Source organism: Tachypleus tridentatus, chromosome 13, assembly GCF_004210375.1.
Source record: "Tachypleus tridentatus isolate NWPU-2018 chromosome 13, ASM421037v1, whole genome shotgun sequence".
NCBI classification, from domain to species: Eukaryota; Metazoa; Arthropoda; class Merostomata; order Xiphosura; family Limulidae; genus Tachypleus; species Tachypleus tridentatus.
The window spans coordinates 174,821,590-174,836,316 of record NC_134837.1 but is presented as its reverse complement, the minus strand read 5'-3'; the positions used below and the strand labels follow the sequence as shown (position 1 = coordinate 174,836,316).

Below are 14,727 nucleotides of genomic sequence, written 5' to 3'. Positions count from 1 at the left end.
TATTCTGATCCACAACACTATCATACAAATCAGTAGATTTTCTCTCATTCACTACACTGACAAACTGTAGAAACAAGCTCTTTAAGAATAATGAGACTAGTTTGTTTGTTTTCATACTAATAAGTTCTTAGGTGTGGAACTACCTTATAAGCAACTTAACCAAGTCAGTTATGATTTTTGAATTTCATTTTCCAGATCATGTCTATTGTGTCTGGAAAATAAGTGACCAGTTTATTCTGCTTTGCTTATTTTAAGTTGTCAATTTTGCTGCAATAAAACTTAAGTGAATGAAGTTTATCTGGGTTTTCTCACAGGTTTCAGAATTTTTACCAAAAATTCATTTCACTGAGAATTCTATATCACATACAGATGTGAGCAACAAAATACCTACATATTTTGACATGCATATATGTTTGAATTAATATTTCATTTAATTCACAAAAATTTGTAATGTTTTTTTAATGTTTACATTGCATGGTTATTCTTATAGTAACCTTATATGTGCTTTATTATTTGTTAGAGACCCTGGGTTTGAACCTAAATGGAATTTATTAGATGGAAAGATCAATGCATAAAGTCACCAGGGTGAATACCACATTGTGAATGGCTATCCCATAAATCTTCAGGGAAGAACAGGATTAAAAGGGCGAGGTTGTTTGGGTCGCTGGGGGCCCAACCATGCAGCTGATCCAGTTGTGACCAGGTTAAAATAATTAGCTTTTTTTACACAAGCTTAAAAATTTCAAACAATAATTATTACAGACACACTACTGTGAGAAATTTCTATATAATAGTCTGTGTGTGTATGCATTACAATCACTGGGAGAGATGCTAGTTGATATTAAAGTTAACATTGTCAAGAAACAGCTATTGTACAATAACTTCTAAATGCATAATCAACATCCAAAGCAGCATACTAATGTGCATAATGTATGTTTAACTCATGTTAGAGCATGAATTCTTGATAATGAATGATGGCTTCATGGGTCATACCCCTTGACTGAAAAAAGAATGTACATAGAAAGAAATGCAAACTTTAATATAATTCTTACATATATATATGAATTCACGGTATTTCTAAAGGTCAAACATATTTGTTCCATACATTCAGCTAGGACTTGTGAGTCAACTCTTTATTTGAACCTACAAGTTTTTCATGTTCTGCTGGGGTTATTGTCATGATTTCCTAATACACAACACCATATAAAACTTCAGTTTTCTTAATTTTGTGGTTAATAGCTTGGTTTGGATTAGTTTTAAGCCAAAGAGTAAAAAATGTCATTGGATTCTGTCACTGTTTGATGGATAAATTGGGATTTTCAGCCAGATGATGGCAGTGTTTGCTTGATTTTAAGGAGTTACATTTTTCCAAATGATTCTTGAAGAAGATGTGTTAAACTAATCATTGGATACTTTAACAATTAAAAAGCATAAAGTAAAGAAAATCTTATTTTGTTTACCAACACAGTGACTTGTTTCATCAAATTTTATCCATTTGGCTGTAAATGATTTCTTTTATAAAATGAATGAAGGAATAAAATAAACACGTTACATTACCTGGAAACTTTCTACATTAGTTACTGCCTTTTGCTCTCCTATCTTTAGAAATCAGTTAAGTTTCTTTCAGTGATGTTCATCTTGGAAATTCTAAATGAAATTACAACCATATGAACAGGGTTATCCCAAGTAACAGTTGCACAAGTGGTTAGAAATAACATGTAAACATCACATGGTAAGAATCTGGCTCTGGTGATGTATAACAAGTACATTATTACACAGAAATATTCATATGTTGAACATTTTATTGTTATGATGCAATATCAGTCTAAAATGATAAATAATGCCTTTTATCTGTCTGTTTAATACTGATTAGTGATCAGAACAAGCTGTACACATAGATATGAACTACAAATCAATGCAGTAATGCATATAATGTATTTAACATACTGTTTTTACACTGTTTCATCATTTGGATGCTATCACTGTTAGTGATATTTTGAATGATACTACAACTAATGGTTCATGCAGTTTCTCTAGCTTAAGAGATTTAAGGTGATCCTAAGTCCATATACTAACAGTCTAATATCATTCTTATAATAAAATATACATTAATCCAGAGGTTCCCAAACCAAGGGATTGCAGACCCCTGGATAGCTACATATACTCTATACTGTTGTATTCTCAAGGCAGCTGGTATGGGTATTAAGACTTTAATTAGAATAAAGCAGAACAACATTTTGACCTTCTTAGGTCATCTTCAGGTTAAGAAAGAGTTTGCAAACTTAACTATAACTGTCTTTTCAATTTGTGAGTTGTCATTAATGTAGATTCATTAAATAGAAAGTACTTGGAACAGCACAGAACATCCATCTCAACTGATGCAAAAATTTATAAAGTGTTGGGTTTGTTTTGCAGATGGAAAAAGAATGACAAAGGTGATATTATCAAAAATCCTTCATCTGGACTTCCTCTTCTGCAGTTTGTTTCAATACAGCGAAAGGACTCAGGAGAGTGGGCAATCCCTGGTGTAAGTCAGACCTCAGATGCCATAATTTTACCATATTTATTGAGGAATTCTCAAATATGACAAATTCTCTTACTGTTTTTGCCATCATAACATAGCGAACAGTGATGTTGAAAATATTGTTACTGTAAAGTTCTTGTTTTGGATTTAATAAACTAAAATTTACTTTTTTAAATAGATCTGTAGGTGACATGTAGTCTAGAGATTTAATGAGAAAGAGACACTCATACACTGCTTTGGAGATGTATATTCAGGATATATATCAGTTAATCAAGGTTTTTCACAGTATCACAGATGTCTTTTAAATGGTGTTTATACATGGGAATACTTAACCATAAGAATAGTATTATTCTTATAAACAACTGTGTCTTTATAAGATATGTCTAATAACAGATCCTGCTCTCACACACACACATTGTAAGGCAGCGTGTGAAACATGATTGTAATTTGGCTCTGTGTGCTAGTAACTCAATCCTTTGTTTACACAGAGCTGCCCCACTGTGGTAAATGGCTTTTTCAGTATTCTTAAGTGTAGCTGCAAAGTGATAAATCTAAAAGCCATTAAGGTTTGAAAAGTATTAGTTTTGGCTTTAAGAATAAATAATGTGTAATTCCCTATTACAACAAAGTTATTAAAAATTGCTCATTTAAAGAGGTATAGAGGTTATTAAGAAATACCAAAACAAGAAGAGTAGCTTGAACTGAAAATGCAATTGCAAAAGGTGAACAAACAAGCTAAAGGTTTAAAACATAAGGTTGACATTACTTTCTGAAGCTACAAATTTCTATTTTGACCTCATATCTAATTAAAATTGTAATATTTATATATCTGGATTAGAGGAGAAAATAAAAAAAGTGTGGAACTATCAAAAAACATTGTGATTTTATAATTTGAATAAAAAAGAGACCATGACAGATTGAATTATGCTGTCAGCTCAGATGTTGAATGATAATTCCACTAATATTATTAGAGAGTAAATGTTTTCATAACATGTTATTTTATGCAATCTTCAATTTGTGCATGTGAATCACTTCACACTTGGTTTCTCTTAGAATGATTTATTCTGTGACTTGCATCAAAGAATAATTGATTTAAGAAAGAGACCACCAGATTTACTGTAAAATTATGTTTTACTTGATAAATTTACACATAAGATTAACTTTATAAACTAAGTTACACAATTCATTTATTCTCTTCTTTTAGAGCAATGTACAGACTTCATATATTTGGCACAATATTGGATTTTACATATCATGTGGAAAAGTTTAAGCCCAATGATTGACTCCATATTTACAATGATATTGTATAAAATTACCTCCCAACAAAATCCTGATAAACCACAGTGATAGTAATAAATTACTTGTTACATTAATATTGTATGGAATGTAGAAAAGTGACTGATCATCACATCATTATTTGACTTCAAGTCACGTTAAGTTGTATCAGAAAGTTTTAAAAAATAGTTTTATATTTCACAATATAGTTTATACACCTTTTGCAGCTTGTGTGTGGATCATGTTTCACCCTTTTAAAAACATTTTCTCCAACCCCTAAAAATGAATGAAGTCATTCCAAAACTTTAAAATAAGTTATGGTTTTCTGCCTAAAATTTATTCTGAGAAATTTGTACAGGTTTAAAATGTCGTATATGTATATATACTTGTCTCAAGTAAAAGGATTTTTGCTGAAATCTACTTGACAGTAACATTAGTTTTGTTAATGCATTTGAATACACCCAGGTGTATACCATTATAAAATTAGGGCTAATTTCTTTTGCTGTTGTTAATTTTAGTATTAATTTCACAAAACTGTAACTTGTTTGTTTTTGCTACACAATTTTATTTAAAGTTTGTCAAATATGCTTCGATATTTGTGGACATAAAAAGGCAGTTGCATCATTAATGTCTGTTTTATTAATTCATAACATAATTTATTTTTTTTATGAGAATAATCTGTAGAAAACCTTAAAGATATATTGTAAGAAAACTGTTGTATTGAAATGAAAAGATATTCACAACAAAGATTCTAACCTGAAACAAAAGCTTAATTCCAGGGTATGGTTGATCCAGGTGAACTTGTTTCTGTCACACTGAAGAGAGTTCTTTGAAGAGGCCTTAAATTCCCTGTCTATGTCAGATGAGGAGAAAGCACAACAGGAATCTGAGTTGGACAACTTTTTCAGTAATGGAAAAGAGGTCTGAATTTATATACACTAGTGAAACTTAGAAGAAAGCTTAAATTAAAGCTGTTGGTTTTTTTTTTCATTTATGTATTTAATTTTAAGACTGAACTGCAACTATGTAGCATACACTCACAGGGCTTTCAGTGGTCTTAATTTAATTATTATAGACACTGTTTTCCTGTTAAAGGGAAGTAATTTATTTAACATTGTTTCAAATACATAGTAGTCATTATATACTTAAATCTTTCTTTTGTCTGTGTAGTTGAACTAAACACTCAGTTTTTAAGGAAGTAAAAATTATTTTCTGTGTCTTCTTCAATAGTAAGTTAATTATCACATTTCTCAGTATATGGGCTTTACAATAAGTATCGTGCAGAGACAAGAAACAAAAATTGTCCTTTGCAAAGACAAGAATGATAAAAGTAGTAAGGTCTTTTCATTTATAGTTTTCTAGCATAATGTTGACTCCAAAACAATATACTTTAAAATGTATTGATTGTATATACTTCCATAATATATTAACTCTGCTTGTCACCAAAATTTCTGTTTGAAAACCCTTGTTTATCAGCATAAATATATATTTGTTACATAAGAGTAAATCCTTTCTTGCTGTTTTTAAAACAGTAGTTAGCAGTATATTGCAATACTACGTATTTGTTTTGACATGGGTAATAATTAATAATATCAGGTCAGTAATGCAACTGATCAAGTAGTTATATAGTTATTATTATTAGGTTGTCCAGAAATAAATGTAATTTTTTAACTGTGAAGTTTGGAAAAGTATAAACCAGTGTTGTAAAACATCTTTTAATCAAAGAAAGCATAATTTACTTCAACACACTTTTGCCAGCATTTTACGATGTTGTTTATGCTCCTGCTGTAGAAATCAGAGTTTCTATGGTCAATGAACTTCGTGAAAGCTTCTTCTGCATCTGCCTGGTTTTGAAAGCTTTTATTGTTTAAAAATTTGTCAGAGTGCTTGAAAAAATGAAAATCTGTAGTGGAAAGGTCTGGGGAATAAAGTGAATGAGGTGAACCTTGATTCCAAATTCATTCAATTTTTGAAATGTCATCCTTGACAGGTCTTATAATGCTGATTTTGTTGATCTTCAGTCAGCCCATGCTGAACCCACTTATCCAACTTTTTCCTCTTTCCAGTCACACTCAGGTAGTTGGATATATTTGATTTTCTGCAAGCTCGCATACTCTTGTGCAAGGGGCTGTCTAAACTGCTTCCTTTAATGTGTTTTCATCGCAGGATGGCTTCCTCCCATGACCTTCATGGTCTTCAAGACTTTCATCTCCATGTCAAAACCTTTGGAACCAATGCTGAACTGTACATTCAGTAACAGATCCATGGCCAAATGCCTGGTTGATGTTCTGTGTAGTTTTGGTAGCTTTTTGTCCAAGTTTGAAGTTGTAGAGGAAAATCAAACGAAAGTCCTTCTTGTCCATGCTGCCTTGGGGGTTAAAAACTTACTCAGTAGATTTGAAACAACAGACGATTAAGACAACTTGTAAAAAACAAATGTTTACAACCAACCAACCAATGATTAGTTACTCAATATTCAGTTTCTAAATGTTCTTGTGAGAATTCCGACATTTATTTCTGCACAACCTAATATATTAGCCAGTGTAATTAATTTTACATCATTTTGTATCTAGAACAAATAAAAAACATATTTATTTTATATCACCTAATACCACAGATCTATAGAGGCTATGTTGATGACCCTCGCAACACTGATAATGCATGGATGGAGACAGTGGTTTATAATTTTCATGACGAAACTGGAGACATTGTTGGGAAGTTTCCTCTTCAAGCAGGAGATGATGCAGCTAAAGTTCGTTGGACAGACATCTCTCAAGACTTGCAGTTGTATGCCAGTCACTCAAATTTCTTATGTTCTGTTGCAGAATATCATGAAGCACATTGGTGAGGATTTCTGTTTGTTTGAGAGGGAGAACATGTCTATTTTACCTTAGTGCTATGTTAGTAGCTGTTAGAAGTGTACTTCCTCTATAAATTAGCTTTGTGATTTGTCAGTTACATAAAATTATATAATTAAATTTTACTACACTGGAAATGATCAACTCCTCAGAAACACTGAAAATACTCTGCTACTTGAAGTTCTTAATTTAATGCATCTACTGTTTAGTTATATTAATTTCTTATCAACTGAAGTTTTGAATCATGGGTAACTCCTTATACTCTGTTGTCATTATACTCTGTTGTCATTTACACTTCTGTGTAAATGCGTTGATGTTTATAATATAACATGAAACTTACCAAGATTGATCTACATACTGTCTGCAGTGTTAATAGTGCTAACTTGAAAATGGTCACTTGTATTAAAATCAACAGTACAACACAGGTTATCAGAATTGTAGAGTTTGTGAGATGAGGACATCGTTCAGAAGCATTTAATCTAGGAATAGTTATTTTTGTTAGACATCAACACAACTGAGATCATTATAATTATAATACTAGCCTAGTGCAGATGAGGTTAGAAGTGTTTAGTGTGTTAACAAAGTGGATAATAAAGTTAAAGTCATTGATTAAAGTGCAAGCACTGCAATTGGTTGCTGATATTAAAAGTATTGACAATAATCTCAAGAGTTAAATGTTGGGTCAGAATAACACTGTGGTCAGTTGTTGATAGCTGTGTTATGACATCTGATAAAATTCTTGTAGTTTGAAATGCACTTGCACAATAGTGAAATCAAAATTAAAATATATTGGAAAGAGTATTTTATTATTTGTGGTTCATGTAACCATTTAAGAATTGTGCTTAACTGAAGAGAGGGTAAAACAACTTTAAATAAACCAACTCTTAATATTCTTTTGGAAATAGGGTGATTAAAGTTACTGTCAAATAATGATTGCTTTTGAGAGATGAAAATGGTGCCACTTTTGTTATTGTAATCAAGCATTTTGTTATATCTGTTCAAAATAGTCCTTCATGAGTCATTGTTAAAGGAAACTGAGTATCAAATCAATTACTATTAGAATTTAGTCATTTTCTTTTGTAAACATAGATACATAAAAGATCTAAATAGTTTTCATATGCAAATTTTATGACAATAATATAAGCTTTTAAATAATTACTAAGTTTTCAAAAATATGATACCCTATAACTCGAGCACTTTCAAAAGATGAACTTTTCTTATTCAGTAGTAATGTTATAGGGTATAATATTTTTGAGTTTAGTTGATTTCTTGAATGTACATGTTTTCCTAACATAATAAATACGTTTTCAAAATGTTATATATTTGACAAGTAAATAAATAGGTTAAAATGGCAGTAAAATTGATAGAACCTAGCTTAAGTTCTAAAGTTAATGTGTAGAGTCGTTTACTAAAAACTTTTATGCTTTTAAGTATCATAATTTAAATGTGAGATAAGTACAATGCACAGCTAGTTTTGGGGAAAGGAAAATGCAGAAATTAAAGTAAGATAAGCCTAATTTCAAATATCAATTAAAATAACTTCTTAGAAGGAATCACTTTAACTTTGTTTTCATTCCCTTGTTTGAATACTTTACAGGTTTCAAATGTTTTTAATTTTTCATCTATGAACTAGAATAATATTTGTACTGTTGCTTAAAAAAGTAAACAACAAAAGATGATTATTCTAAGGTGTTTTTTTATTATTTTTAATGATTTATCAGATCCTTTGCTTTCTTTTATATGAACAAGAAGTTTTCATTATACATGTTTATGGAAAGGATTTAATCAGAAAATTTAAATTCTGTTTTTATATGTTAAGAACTTTTGTAAGTGAACAGCTAAACTAAATTTTAGATCTATGAATGAATTAAAATTTGTTTAAAAAGTTGCATGAAATAAGCACATATATAAAGGTTAGTGTGCTTCAATTTTAGGAGTTCCAGATTCCAACAACATTTGGTATATGTGATTCCCTAAGTCTCTTCTACAAATTTTGTAAAATAGCCAGTAGAATTGTACCAGTAACTGGATTTCTCAGTTTTATTGAACACCAGTAATTGAATTTCTCACTATACTTAACTCTTTTTTTTCTTGTAGTCTTAAAATGGCTGTTGTTTAAACCTCTCTTACTAAATGGTTGGCTACTTGTAATGCCATACTTTTTTCTTTTTTTTTTACTGTAAGTATTATGCACAGAAAACTTGCATCTGGAACACTTACAAATATGGTCGAGAAACAGAGAATTAAGCTAAACTGCCTGATGATTCTATGTAATGGTGTTTTAACAAGAATGTAACATTAGACCTATAGATGTTTGAAAATTTTCTTGTTGCTTTATTCGGTAGTAACAGTAAGATTTGATAGCTGAGCATATAATAAACTTATTTCTACAGGACTACATATGAGTTTTTATAATATTATTAATATGCTTGAAATGTCTCCATTTTTAAATAAAGATTTGATGAATGAAATACAAAGACTATCCAAGTATTTTTTCAGAAACTTCTTGCTATAATATACTTTTTCATCTTCAAGTATTTGTAAAGGAAAGTTCATTCCTCCTATTATGTTCAGAATTTCAGTGCATCTGTTATGTTTTGGATTATGCATACCTAATGCAATTTTAAAAAATATTGAAAAAGCCTTAAATTAATAAGTGTTTTATCTTTAGACAGCTTCTACACACTTATATTAAATATAATAAGTATTGTAAACTGTAATTATAACAAATCCAAAATGTATTTAATTGCATAATAATGTTAGGGAATCCAGTATCAAATCAAATAGAACCAAAACATAATAATATAGTTAAATGAACCACATTTTAAGGCATACACATACACTTTGTTATTTAAATGAGAATCACATTTTTTGTCAGTTACTGTGATTGTCCATTTCTGAAATATGTTCAAATAAAATTGTTTTTGGATACTGATAAAATTAAATTATATTTCAATTTAAAACTCAATGATAATTAGTTCTTTCTTTGGTGCTTAAATTATGTCTCTACTTCCTTTATCTGCAGCATATGTAAAGCAACCAGACATGGTAATTATTCAACCTGGAATGTTTTCAGCTTCTCATGACCACATTTTCTTTTTGCCCTCAGTAGTTTCTGATTGTGAACTTTACCAAGTTTCTTTTTATTCCCTTAGATTTTAACAACTTTTGAATCAGGTAATTTGCTCAAAACAAAACTGATAAGTGTTAGTTCAATAAAAAAATATATACAATATATAAGATGAATTTTTTTTGTATCTGATATGTTGTTGTTTTTTTTCTTTTTCTTACAAACTGGGTACTATTAAAATTGAGAAAGAAATCATAATATAATGACCTTTCTTTTACTCTGGCTTATGTTTAATGAAGCAAACCTATTAATAGTTTTTATTAGATGTAGTTTTAAAGGAATCTGGTATCTTATTGTTAATAAATCCTCCTTTCATCCATGTAAATTTTGTTATTTTAAGTTTTGGGCCATTTAATTCTTGTTTACGTAAAAAAATTATCTCAAGTACACTCTGTCACTCTATTGTGCTGTCAATTTTGAAAGGTTTGACTAGAAGCTTCAATGATCAAAGATTGGCCTTCCTTATACATATCTTGAATTTATACTGGCTGTTAATGACTATGGTGTATGTACACTGTAAATGTTTTTTTTTTTTTTAATCTGTAATGCTTGATTTATGTATATCTTCAGTCTTGCATTGACTCAATCTTTCAGTAATTTATGTTTTAGCCATGTTTCCCTTTACCAAATTAGATGTGCTAGAGTGTCACTGACTTTAACAGCTAGATTATCTTTGGAAATTATTTCCTGTAGAGACATGAATATCTTTAAGCCTCTTTACTAAATTAAGGGTCGCATATTTTCATATTCAGTGAAATTGCACTGAAGGTGAGTGGGGGCATTTACAATGTTTAAAGTATTTGTAATCATTGTTAATTTGTAATATTAAAATATTAAAGACTGGATTAATATGGAAGAAAAATAATAGACTTAAATATGATAGGTGGTAACATTTTAAAGTTGTTGATCTAGATGTACTATAAATAACAGATGTGAGACAATGATACAGACCAATTTAATCTCTTGTGAAAGATGAGGAAAAGTTCTAAAACTTATATAACCCAAGAAAAATACCAAAAGTAGGAAGTATGTATTTCCTTGACTTTAAATAAGTTTTTTTTCATAATGCTGTTATTTAGTATAGAAATATTTTCATAGGTTGGCTATAAATCTACATACTTCTGTTGAGATACAAAATAAGTTGAATTGACCTCTCTTAGATCTGTTATGGGCATTAAAGAATATATAGAGAAAGCTAAAGGCATTATAATATGTAAGCTTCAACCATTTTAAGATCATAGGCTAAACATAGGATGAATAACAACTAAGCATAGAAGTTTACTGAGTGTTCAGAATTCACCCAACTTGAACTAATGAGATTCAGCTGTTCAAGTATAACATACATCTGCAGTATAATTTTATTTAAATAAATAATAAAACAATTTTAGTCATCAAAAGTATCATGTTCAAAATGACATATGTAAATGGAACTGATCTCTGTAGACTTGAACAAGAATGTGTGAAGTTAACAACTCGGCATTCTATAGAAAAGACATACATTAAATGTTTTGATGTGTACATGTGAAAACATGAAAAACAAATCATTTCCGTATTCAAACACTTGCAAATAAAAATTTTAAATGTTAAGTACAATTAAAATGCAACTGTAAAAATCCTGTATACATCAATGACTAGAGGTATACATTAACAATTGTATGTGTTTAAATGGCCTTACAAGGCATAAGGATAAAAAAAAGACAATATTAAAGAATCACTACAAAGGTCACAGTGACAGGTCTTTTAAATAGATCACAGAAGAGCTAAACAAAGAATTTTGTCCTACCAAAAGTCTGATTATGTACCTTTAAAATGTAGGTTACAAAAACAATTCTTTCCAAAGAATTGAAGAAAAAATACCATAACTCTTCTGTTACAGTAATTGCTTCAGGGTGAAATAGATTTTTGGACATGGTGAGGGGTCCTTTCAGGGAAGGATTTATGTTTTTAGTTCATCTCTTCTGTGATCTGAACATCCCCACACATGATTCTTCTGAATGTTGACCTGTGAAGGGAGGAAGAAGATCCTGGTGGTTGACAGGTGTCATTGATGAGTCCTTTATATCAGTAGCACTTCCAGTTCCAAAATTGTCTGAAACAAAATATGGAAGTTGCTTTCCAATGGCAGTAAGTTCCAGATGTATAAGGTAGTGCCAGTACTCTTGTGGAGAGTTTTGCTTATCTTTACAGGACTTTTGCCTCTTCTCCCACCTTCTTGATCATTGAGTATCAAACTTAGCTATCACCCGGTTCCATTCAACTTGATTGTCTCCATGATTATAATCAGCCATTAACACTGGTTTAACTTAAGCTTGCTCTTCAACAGTCTAGTAGCATATCATTCAGACCCAATAATATTCACTATGAGATGCTGTGCCATCTCTCTCTTACCACTCATACTCTTTTTCTGATTATTTTGAACCTGATCTGGAAAGAGAATGTTTCTCCAAATGCTTTGCACAGGGCTATTATTTTTCCTTTCTCAAAGTCCAGGAAGGATCCTAAGCTTCCTCATAATTATTGTTCAATTGCTTTCAGTAGCTGTCTTTATAAGGTTTTAGGGAGGGTGGTTCTTGTTGACAGTGCTCCACTATGAACTACCTAATTCGTCTTGAAATCTCAATCATAAAAGCCTTCCTCAACTGAGAGTATCTTGTTTTGTCTTCTTTCACCTTGAGAAAGCTTTGACATTACATGGAAGTCTGGCATTTTGTGGAACATTCATTCATATGGGTTACATGGCAATTTACCTGCTTTTATTCATAATTTTTTACTTTACATACGATTCCAAGTCCATGTGGATTCAACTTCTTTCCATTCTTTCACACACAAACTTGTAGTCCCTCAGGGCAGGGTTTTGAATGTCACCCTCTTCAGTATTAAAATCAATGCTATCACTAAACAAACTTTTTTTTACTATTGTAAACAGCATTCATGATTTTCACTGTTTTGTTGGTTGCCACACATGGTGTTTTTTGAACAGCAGGTTCAGACTGCTCTCACTCACTTGTTAAAGTAGAACACTGCAAACGGTTTTACCTTCTTTTCCTCTAAGACCATTTACATTCATTTTTTGCAACCAACATGGTTTACAACCTGATTCTGAGCTTCTCAGTAGTGTTGTTCCTCCTGTGGTTCCTGGGATAAATTGTTTGGGGCTTATTTTTGACCGTAAGCTTACTTTCATTTATTATATTAAGCAGCTTTGTGTAAGGTAAACAAAGGCATTAAACATTCCCCATGTCTTCTCTTCCAACTCGTTGGGAGTGGATTGATATTCTGTTTTGAGGATCTATTATTCCAAGCTGGTCTGTGGTTCTTCCAGCCCCTCTGTCTGGAAGATTTTGGACTCTGTACATCATCTTGGGCTTTGGTTCTGCACAGGAGGCTTTCCACACTTCCCCAGTCCAGAGTTTATACACTGAGTTACATGAACCTCTTATTCATCTCTGCCATTTGCAACTTTCTTTACAATATGCATCTAAGCTTCAGTCTTAACTCACAACATCCCACCTGGGGTTTTGTCTTCCTTCCTCCATGGGCTGTGTTATTTCATATTAGATGATCTGCCATTCTTCCTTTTGGCTTTCATACCCAGGCACAGTTTGCCGAATTGGGTCTGTCATTGGATGATGTTGAGTCTGATTATCAGCCCATCTAGCCATGGCTTATTACTATCCCCACCTATGATATTTCTTTGAGTCATTTGAAGAAGGTAGGTACTCCTAATTGGAAGTGTACCCTCTTCTCATTGTTATACATCTTTCAAACCATTTTTCTGTTTCATTTTTTAGAGAAACTTTGAAATCAGCTTACTCTGTGGGCTCTGCCATTGTTTATTGTAGCTCTGAAGTTTCTCACACCATCCATTCTACAGTTTGTGTTCACTTCCAAGTTGTATGCCATTTCTCATGCGTTGGATTAGAGAAGCTAAGTAGTACACCACCTGTACTATTTAGTTGTTGGGTTGCTCTCATGCTGTCAAAAGCTATGCAATTATAAAGTTCTGAATACTTTTATATAAGCAGGGCATGCATCAGTTTACCCAGCTGTTAGAGGAGATCTGATTGAGATGTTTAAAATTGTTAATGGAATTAATGTTGCATCATTTTTATTGTATGTAGTAGTGAAAATGGTAGGACTAGGAGAGACATGGACACAAATTAGCCTGATTGATATCCCGTCTTCTGATTGCGACAGTCTGACTATGCACAACATTCACTATTATACTGATATCATGTGGCTTTCAGATGTCATTGTTAGTCTAAGAAGAAGGTGATTTATTGTCCAAGCATTGTTTAAAGTTCAAACTGTAGATAAGAAGCGAATATATACATACATGCAATCATTAATAACTAATGCAGATTTATGCCCCTCGTTTTGAATGATTGTTTAGATACATTTTGTCAGTTTACAAGTAAAAACGTATGGCCAATCTTCAAACACCTATAAATCTGTTTTGTTTTGTTTAGATTGGTTTGGTTTGTTTTGAATTTCGCGCAAAGCTACTCGAGGGTTATTTGATCTAGCCATCCCTAATTTAGCAGTGTAAGACTAGAGGAAAGGCAGCTAGTCATCACCACCCACCACCAACTCTTGGGCTGCTCTTTTACCAACGAATAGTGAAATTGACTGCCACATTATAACGTCCCCACGGCTGAAAGGGCGAGTATGTTTGGTGTGACGGGGTTTCGAACCCGCGACCCTGATATTACGAGTCGAACACGCTTTAACCCACCTGGCTATGCCGAGCCAGTAAATAGGACAAGAAGAGATATCAAACTAAAACCGGTTTATGAGTTGCTTTAGACACCTTGAATTTATTTATTTATTGATAAGGACTTGTTATTTTATTACATATTCCACTGGACTGTTCTTATATATCTCTTTATAAATAGATAGATTAACACAAAGAACAGGAAGATAAATAAGCATGGTTATAT

At 31.6% G+C, this 14,727-nt stretch overlaps 1 pseudogene across 1 annotated transcript in view; it reads left to right on the top strand.

The window, feature by feature from the left end:
- LOC143236378 (ADP-ribose pyrophosphatase, mitochondrial-like) overlaps positions 1-9,134 on the top strand; it is a 60,851-nt pseudogene extending 51,717 nt beyond the window's left edge. The window contains exons 2-6 of the transcript XR_013019543.1: positions 521-703; positions 2,416-2,527; positions 4,579-4,720; positions 6,417-6,643; positions 8,842-9,134. The product of XR_013019543.1 is annotated as an ADP-ribose pyrophosphatase, mitochondrial-like (transcript). The remainder of the gene's footprint in view (positions 1-520; positions 704-2,415; positions 2,528-4,578; positions 4,721-6,416; positions 6,644-8,841) is intronic.
- The last annotated feature ends 5,593 nt before the right edge of the window (positions 9,135-14,727 follow it).